This window comes from Ceratosolen solmsi, unplaced genomic scaffold (genome assembly GCF_000503995.2).
Source record: "Ceratosolen solmsi marchali unplaced genomic scaffold, CerSol_1.0 scaffold2, whole genome shotgun sequence".
Taxonomy (NCBI): Eukaryota; Metazoa; Arthropoda; class Insecta; order Hymenoptera; family Agaonidae; genus Ceratosolen; species Ceratosolen solmsi.
Genome location: NW_011948422.1, coordinates 3758886 through 3769453, shown reverse-complemented (window position 1 = coordinate 3769453; position 10568 = coordinate 3758886).

The window sequence follows — 10568 nt, the reverse complement described above, 5'->3', positions numbered from 1 at the left end:
GCACGCACTCACGCAAGCAACAATTTTCAACCTTCAAGTCGATAGTTAATTTAAAATACTCCTTCTTTAGTAGTAATATAATGGAAACTCAAAGTAAAAAGTCTATCATTATTGAATTCCTTATGAAATACCGTGAAATATTGTAATATTCGGTATAAAGTATTTATTATTTGAAATAGACTTATGAAACTATCGAGAAGGCTCTAAAGAAGATGTTATTAAACTTTCTGCATTTTACAGATTTCTAGTGCGAGCATTAATTATCAAATTTCAAATTAACAACTATTGTTGATAAATATATGTGCAATTTGTACGCTACAGGAAATAAGCCAGCAACACGAGCATCAGTTTTATTTGAATAAAATTCGTTTCGTCATTTTTATAAATACGATAGATTTTTCACATATAAAATGAATATTTAAATTAACCTTATCCATAAATATAGGAGGGAAAAAAAAGTATTGAAAAAAAAAAACAAAAACAAAAACAAAAACAAAAACAAAAAAAAAAACAAAAAAAAAAAAAAAAACAAAAACAAAAACAAAAACAAAAACAAAAAAAAAGGACAATTTCTGTTTCGTTGGATGAAAATTTTTTTTCTGAAAAAAAAATGTTTATTGGCTGTTACTTAAAAGAAAATAATTTTCGGCAATCTTTTTCCTATACGATGATTACATATTGAAAGCTAAAGTATTTGGAAATAATGCAGAGCGTTGGTAATACCATAATTTATATTATTTACCTTAAACGAGATATTTTCAATATTAACAAGTAAATTTTAAATAATTGAAAATAACCAATAATTCTCATGCGACTAATATTACTACTTTTCTGTTTAATTACCTGATAAATTAATTAAATTCGTTGCTGTATTTTTTTATTTTTTATTTTTTTATGTGGTCTACTAAGAATAACCACGACAATGATAAAAATCTGGAAAAATATATTTGAAATTAAGTAATTACTAATGAAAAATACATTATGAATTCAAGAAAAGTGTCAGTGGTGATGTAAAGGAAGGCTTATTCGAATTAATAATCGCCATATAATAATGAAATGCTATTAAAATTACTTAAAAATCCACTCGTTATTAGCTTGTAATTAAGTTAAGCTTTATAATTTTTAACCGAATTTGCAAAACCGTATTCTTTGACAAAATCGAATTAATTGGTGTAGTATGACAATCGGACATTGAACTCATTTACGAGGGCAAAGTTTTGCCGACAATTTTATAGTTTTAACACGTCAATTTATAGATTGCGATTTAGAAAATAGTTTGAAAAAGTTTTTGACTAACAAGCAGAAATTCGTTTAATGATTATTATTATTATAATGGCACGGCACTTGAGTAAATATCGTTTCATAAAAGGTACCTGTGCGTGCATTAGTTAATTGATTTTTATAAAAACTAATGCAACGCTACGGCGTACTTTATATTCGAGTAAAATGTGATCGTAAATTGGTCAGTCATAAAACGTCAGCAGTGCAGCAATGAGCATTTTGAACATTTTTTTTAACACCCGAATGATTCAATATACCAAGAAAAACGGGGATTCTTCTATATCAACATCATAAACATTTGACTATTCATTTACAAGTAGTGTATGCGTCTCAAAATATCCCTCAATGTACAATGCATTTGCACGCGCACATCGCACGCATACAAATGCCTAACGAAATCTTGCAAATAAGCTTTGTCATCTGCTTGTTATAACAACAACATACACTCTCATACGATAGTTTATAGTTTAACATTTAATAAGCTAAAGTTGAACTTCCCATAAAACTGAAAGTGTATGCAATCGTCGAAACATCATTTGTTACTAAACTCGAATTCGATAAACCCGTCGCATTCTATATAAAAAAAAAAAATAAATAAATAAAATAAATAAAAAAAAACAACTTGCATTTTAGTCGTATTTAAATTAAATATATTTTACAATTTTATCGCTACGCGGATTATAAACTTGTTAAAAATCTTTTCTCTTTCCACTGTTAATCTAAATTCATAAAAAAATCGTAATTCTTTATGCTTACATGGTGGTGGTGTAAGTAAGTGTATCCGAATGCTCGAGCGTTTCTTGAAATTACGTTAAATCGTCGACAGTGGCAGGGAAATAGGTATGTATAAAAACTAGGTACATTATACGAATTCAGTCGAAAAATATGATAAACCTAGGACGCGTGTGCGAACTACTTGCATCTAAATCCGCGACTGCAGTATTATTTCAAGGGAAGAAAAAAATTTACGTGGCACGCTATCGTCCGAATTTAATTTAGGAATTCGCAATTCGTGTGATAAAAATATGGCGGCCAATGGCGAGAAAGAGGGTGAGACATGATTTAGACGGCCTCGATTCATCACAAACCAACCAATTGGACTTAATTTCATTATTAATTGCATAATGACTTGGCGGCATTTCACCCTATATTTGACTATTCCAAAACATACGCAAATATTAATAAATCGCCAGATGCGATACGATATCTCCCAAACCTGTCGATCGTTACCTTATGGAGTCTAGCCGTACGCAAAGTCATAAAAGTCATGAGCCACGCGACCTGACAAAGCTCACTGCAGCAACAGACATCCGATACATTCGTTACTCTCCGCGCAATGTTCACGCTTAACATCCACTCGTTATTCTTCTCTACGGCTCTTATCCGCTTATCGCCCCCTCTCGCTCGATCCCTACGAAATGCCACCTCGACGAAGAGACGGACATTTAGAGCAAAGACGGCACATCGGACGCTCAAAAGGAACAAAGAGGAACGTAGGAACACTCGAGCGGCGTCAATTTTCACGTACGTATTCACCCACCCATCGACCTAATCATCGCATGCATATAAAAGGCCGCCGGTGTGAGGTTCCGAGGTCGTCGGGCTGCACGATTGCCGAGTATACTTAACCGATTCCCTCCCTTAATCCCCACGTAATACAGCGATGGCGTGTGTGAAATCAGGAAGGAGCGCCAATGGTCGGGGATCGACAAGCACTCGGGACTTTATATTCTGGCGAACAGGTGCGGGGGCGAGAGAAGGCTCTTTACAGCCCTCTGGATTTACATAGGCAGATGAACGTCAGCTTGGGCATCGGCTGTTCGTTCGCACGCCACCTTCTCCCCTCCCCCTCCCCCTCCTCCTCCTCCTCCTCCTCCTCCTCACCGGCCTCCTCCCCAAACCCCCAACCCCCACTCCCTTCGTCCCCACTTGCCGGCGCTCCACTCACCGCCGCATTCCGTACTCGTGCGAATATTCGAATGTAGCGCGGTGGATTAGGGCTGGCGGTCGACGTCGCATCGCTGCTCGAGAAAATGACGCGAGGCCCAGCCTCGCGGAACTCGAGCTCCGCAGACTTCCTGGCCGGTCGGCCGGCAACGTTACTCGAATGCCTCGCGTGCGCACTTCCGCGAAAGGCGGCGCAAGGGCCTCATTGCGTTCATCGGCTGCTAATGGCCTTTAACGACCGCCGATGAATGCACTCGTTCTGCGAGTGAGTCTCCCTTACTAGCCCAAGCGTAGCTTTCTCCTTTCTCGTAGCGTCCGATTGGCTTAGCAACGCTTATTCGGATGCGGCACGTCGCGATCACCGAGATCCCCGGAAATTGTTTCGGACTTTAGCCTCTTGGTAAACCCTAATGACGATAATGCAGAACAGTGGCATTTTGTTTGGTGGGTGGTGAAGCTAGTCGGGACTGCGCGCGATATCATGCGACTCGACTTAATGATATACACATGTCTGTATATTACATGTTCGTGAGTGTGTGTACGTGTTTGCCTTCGTTTGCAATGTATACGCAAATACGGCGCTTATTCTCCAGTTTCTTATTTCAAGCTTTCCCCTACGCCCCTTTCAAATTACCCGACCAATAAACTGATATAATCCTGAGCTTTTCAACGGATATTTTTCATACTATAACAAATTTCATTCCATAGTTTTTTTTTTAACGAATTTATCCAAATAATCGTTTTACGATAATTTAACGACGAGTTACGATAAATAAATAGTGATGCAATAAAAAGCCGCCATCAATTGCACGCTAATTATATTGACTGATAAATTATGGATGCAATAAATGCTCTTTATCGCATAAATGATAGTATAAGGAAATAATTAATTTGTATTGATTACATAGTACGTCGACAAGGCGAGATGAAAGTTCATAAAAGCTGCATTTAATACAATATCATTTTTTTGTTTGACGAGATCGAATGCATGTGTAATTGCTAATTAAATATTTGAGATTTGAAGTGTATAGAGTTTTCTGGAACAAAGGGCAAATAAAAAATAAAAAACGAATGAAAAAATAATACAGTGTTTGCCTTGGTAAACCAACGAAAGATCACACGTTTAAACTTTATATCATTCGCATGCATTCCAAAGTTTTTTTTTTCTTCTTTTCTTTTTTGATCGATAACAAATGAATATTCATTACGATTTAACGGCTATGCAAGACAAGCAAGCAAAAAGAGAAAAAATAAAGCAAGAAGAAAAAGTCTTTCTATCCAATGCATCGCACCCTTCTTCCCTTACCCTAAACGAACTACAAGTACAAGCAACAGTACTTTCTTTACTCTCTACGAAATAATTATGGCGCTCAGCTTGCTTATTTAGCCATAGTAGTCATTACGTTTCCACTTATTATGCTACGGATTATTTTTAGTTCACTGGATCACCAGCACATTTCGCGTGTTGGATGCCTCGCGCATTACCATAGGCCGCACTACTACACTATCAAAATAACGAAGTGATCAATCGTAAGCTCCTATTAGTAGTAAAAGTGGAAAACTATGGCCTATTTGTAATTACCGTAACATTAAGCTAAAATATTTGTTTAAGGATAACGTTCAAACTAACTTTACTACATGTTAAATTTCAGTTCACCAGGCATCGCTATAAGGCCATAGCGCCGTTTGACACGTACGAAGCAATAATCGCCGATTTTTACGTCGATTTTTGTCCATTTTCATCGCTGCCTCCGCGTGGTGTATCGTTAATGCACAATCCCCGCGCCTTTCACCGACTCTCCTCCATACCAATTTTCTCTTCGAATTTTTCAACGGCCAAGCCCCCACAAAATAATCATAAAAAATAGTTCGACCAATACTAAATGCAACATCGATATTTTCACGCGTTAAATCATAACAACCCATAACGTAAACAATGGCAAGCGCATGAATAAATTACGAGCACACCCCATAAGCAAACAGATGCGGTCGCTCCACCCCTTGCCGAAGGAACATTTGAATCGAATGTTTACTCGTCTACTCGAATAAAAATAGGCGTGCTATTATAACGGTACACAAAATACTCAAATTAGATCGCGTGTGTGCAATGAAAGTGAGCACGAGTGATTTTTCCGCATGAGAGGCAGCGGCAGCCGTATTGAAAAAGCCACACATTAAGCAAAACATTAGCTAAAGTAAATATAATGCCATTTCTTCTCCCTCGCTTAAATCATCCTCTTTTTGAAATGAAATTTGCCGACACGGAAGCGATTAGCCAGCAAATCCCAAGGCCTCGGATGCCGAATAATAATAATTTTCTTGCCGACGAATGTACTTTGGAAGCCAAAAGTCGGCCACTATTGGGCAAAACTCGAACGAGAACAAACAAAAAAAAAAAAAAAAAAAAAAAAAAAAACCAAAAAAAAAAACAAATAGTGAAAATAAGCAGTCGAGAGGTTTTGTTAGCGCGTGAAAGCCGAGCGCCGAGACATTTTCACGCCTCGTTGGAAAATCTTAAGCAAAAAGCGAGATCGTTTGCATCGAGCGTCGGAATGCGCCTCGAGCGGGAAAAAGTCGAGGGCGAGCGCAGGTGGGGGTAAAGTACATCCTTCCCCAATGCGACGCAATGCATCAACCTCCTTAAACGTTTCCCTCGTGTACTTACCCCCCCCCCCCGTCCCACCACCCCGATCACCTCCTCCGCTACCCCACTTGCAACCTCGCAACGCACCGCACCCCGTCGTAGTCGCCAAGTGCACGGTACGTAAGTGCGTACGCAAAATGCAGAGATTCGATTGCAGGCTCATGTTAATGTGTGCATCGGTCGCACTAACACATGTGCGCGTATTAGCAAATGCTGGCGCAGTCTCTCGGGGCTTTTGATTTACATGCGGCCGAAACGGGAGATTTCATTATTACTACGAGCCGACGGTATCGTGTTCTTCAGCCTCTGTGACGCCGGACTGCCTCTAGCTGCTGCCAGTGAATTATATACCGTGCGAATCAAATCCTCGTTTGCAATATTTTGTGCGCGCATTGTGTGAGTTGTGCGCGGGTGCGTGTACAGGCATTGGCGCGATTGTGCGTGTGCGGGTAAGCGGTCGCGCGTAAGGGGCAGGGTGAAGGTGAGCCAGACCACGGCATCGGTCGCCAGGGAATTCGATCTATTCGTTATTATCTGTTTTGCACTTTTACAGTCGCCCCGCGCGAACTGTCGTTGATAATGCGCTTAATATAATCTATCGGAATGATCGGCCATGGCCAATGCAAATGCCATTTAAACTTTCACGTCGATGATACAGCAAGCGATGCTATTTAATTCGGCATAAACGCGCCTCTGATAAACGAATCTACTTTGGCTTGGCGATGTTCCTTTTTTCTCGTCACTTTTCTCTCTCTCTCTCTCTCTCTCTCTCTCTCTCTCTCTCTCTCTCTCTCGCACTCCTCTTTAATAGCATTTAATAGTGACGGATCGATAGTGTAGGCGCGATCTTGAACAAAATTTTTGATTCCTTAGCCACGACAACAAAGTTTTTGCGTAAATCACCTCGCATTAACGCTTCGAGTAACATTACGAAAATAACCAACAATGCAATATTTCAAAATCTTTAAAAATGCAATCGATAAGCATATATTTGAAACACGAATGCGTAAAATAAAGAATTGTCACGTGGAGGCTAAAACAAAGTATACAACATATATCGCATCGCTCCTAGTTGTAAAGAGAAAATTCACGAATTCAATTATGAGCTTTAATCAAATCAATATTTATAATTACAAAATACATCTTTCAATATACTTTCAATCTCCGTTATCTCATTGATCTTATAAAGTATGAAACGGACTTTTTTATTTTTTGTCTTATATGATATCCTGAAATTGGTCCAAGTTAATATCAATGTCCTAGTTCTTTTAAAGCCATTCTAATTTCGTCCTCCCAATGGTTCTCCTATCTAGATCTTAAACTAAGTATGGGAATCCTTTGCATTCGTGCCTTCCACCTCGACTAATAAATGCTATTTTACGATTTTGCATTATAGTCTAGATAAATGTACGGTCTATCTTGACTAACGTGATTTAATTACTTTGATAATATTAAGTGATACAGAAGTCTTTTTCCTAATGCAGTTTACTAAACCTATGCAAACTCATTCTCCATTACGATATACGTGTTCTAAAATTCTTTATTTTCAAAAATTAATATTTCAAATAATCTCAGCTGATAAGGTTGATGCTTTTAACCTTCCGCCCCCTCGGCCCCTCGGCCCCTTCCCTCACACAGTCGTTTAAAACTATTATGAAAAAGATAATTTTATAAACTATCTAAAATTCATCTATTATTATTATTATTATTATTATTATTATTATTATTATTATTATTACTATTAAACGAAAGATTAAATTTAAAAATTATATTACAAAAATATTAAAACTTTATACACGTAAATGGTTAAATATATAAATAGGTGAAAATTTCTAGAATTTAGTCTTTTTCTTTCTTTTTTCTTCTTTTGCAACGAATAGAAAAGCATTATAAAAATATGAAGTAAAATCTAAAAATTTTATTATATTTTATTGGAATTTGTTTTAAGTTGATATAAAAATTACGTTACTTCTATAAAGTGAAAGGGATAAAATTTTAGAAAAATCACATGGAATATATGTTTATTACATGACAAAGTTCTCATGCCCAATGACTGTAGAATCGAATAAAATTTTAAAAAGTAAAAATTAAGTTTTGTCTAAATTTAATAATCAAGAGATCGAACATCTTTATCGTTATACACAACAACGAATATTTAATATTTCATTTGATATATTATATAACTTTCACGTGGAGTACTATTATATTCTAATTTAAAGAGATTATTCCCATTAAAAATATCTTATCCGAATAATAACAATAACTTAATTTCAATAAGTGAAATTCCTTAAGTATGTATTTATTCGTACGAGAGAAAATAAGGGAAATTAGAACAATTTTCGCATAGTTAAGATTTGTATGAAATTAGCCTAAATAATGTTTCGAAATAATTCGATTAAATATATTTAATAACTTGTTAATGTTTATTATTGCATAAAGTTGATAATCCATATCATTTTCTCAACATCCTATTTTACGAAATTATTTAATTTTACATTCTACCCTACCTACGCCTCCATCATTCTAATAGAATTGATAGACAAGTGTTTTTAATTAAAATAAACCGGCAACATTTCGCATATAAATATTATACAAAATAGATTAAAGAAATCGTTAGAAATTTTTGTAGATTAAAAATATTATATTTGATGGAATATTTCAAGCATGTAATACACTATAAAAGTATTTGACATATTTGCCAACCATATTTATCATAAATTTCTTAATCTCATTATATCGTAAGTTTCTGATGGAGAGTATCTACATTTATTTTGCTTTATAAAACATGAAATAGTTCACGCGATTGTTGAAACAAATTGATATTACGAAACGGCAGTTCGGCAAGATATCTTCCATTCGCAGATGAATGGGAATTCATCCACTGATATCAGTTGATCACAGTGGTCAATCATAAATTCAGATACGCGCGATACATCATTTTTTCTCTTTTTAATGTATACAAATGAATTTGAATACTAGATGGCACTAAAAATGTGAGATTACTCACGATCGTTATTTAACGTTTTTACTAGCTAACGACTGTCCACTTTATTTATTTACAGCAGCTATTTAAGCTGTCTATATTCGTATGTTATATAAAGCCAGAAAACGATAAAATATTTTCAATGCAATCGCCTTGGCGACTTACATGTACGTGTAAGAAATAGTTGAAAAATCTTATCGAGAATAATTTAACTTTTTTTTGTTTTTGTTTTTGTTTTTGTTTTTGTTTTTTTTTTTCGAACTTTATATTTAAGCGTTAGATTGATTTTCATCTACATAAGATTGATGAACATTTATTTACTTTTCCGTTTATATTATATTATTATGATATTCTTATATTATGATAGACATAAATCGGAAAAGTATTTCATTATTAATAGTGATTGATTGTTTTTTCAACTTTTTTTTTTATCGAATTATGTATTATGGATATAATGTGGAAATCACGAAATTTACATAATTTTTAAAAATATCACACATCCAGTAATAAATATAACCTAATTGTTTAAGTATCTATTCGAATTTTACTGTCATGGAAATCTTTTCATTTGCATCATCGATGGTTTGCCGTAATTTATGCTTACAATAACGAAGAAAAAAAAACAAATAAATAATTAACTAATTGTTTGAATTAATAAAAAAAAAAAATCTTTTAATTTCTTCAAAAATTGTCTCGCTCGTTTGAATTATAAGGTGCACGTAATATATAACGTTCGTATGTTAAAAAAGTATCTCTAATGAATAGTACGATAATTTCATTATGATAGTGATATAGCATATCATGATTTAGCGGCGAAATAACTTCTCGAAACTTATAGAGAGCATAACTTCCACTTTATCGCTGAGTAAAAATTAATTATACGAAAATTCCGTTTTCGTAATATTAACATTTTATTTTGCAAATCCTGCAAGCAGAACGAGAGATAAGCAAAAACAAGAAAGACAGTGTCTACTAAGGGAGAAATGCACAGAGCAGGACGAAATGGGAGAGGAAAGTGAGAGTTAGGGACCGAAGGTAGTTCCACTCTAATTAAAGCGAAAGAAAAGACCGTAAAGTAGGTGGATATGATACGCGAAGTAACATTCTTACGTAAATTTCCATAGGATAATACTACTAATTATGCATCAAATTTAACATGTATCACCCCCAATTCCTAGAAAGCCAGCCGAATCTTAGTTCTATTTCACTTTCACCGAACCAAGTACTCACTAGCTGTCGATCACTAGACTTTGCTTAATTATACAAGCCACCTATTATTCAAATTCAAATCATATTGCCAATCATGCAAGTATATGTTTATTTCCCTTCATTTAATGCCCCTATAAATCCCATGTTATATTTCATCTTCTCCCGTCACACAAAATTTTTGACCGCCCCCTTCCCACCAACGCCTAAGAATACTAAACGCTTCATCTATAACCCCCCTCCCCCCGCCTTCACCACCAGCCGATTCCCACCACCCTTCCAACCACCCTTCACTTCCCTTCCCATCCCTTCCCCTTCGTCGTACACCCCCATATTATCAACGCCCGGATGAGGCTCGCGAGATCGAATCGAGGCGCGCAATTGTCGAATGCACCAGTGCGGCGATACTCGTATTCGGTTGCCTGAGGGATCGCCGCCAAAATCGCGGCCGGGGCAACTCCCGTGGCGTCACGCATTGATCCCCGATCTCGGATGCATTCCCTCGGT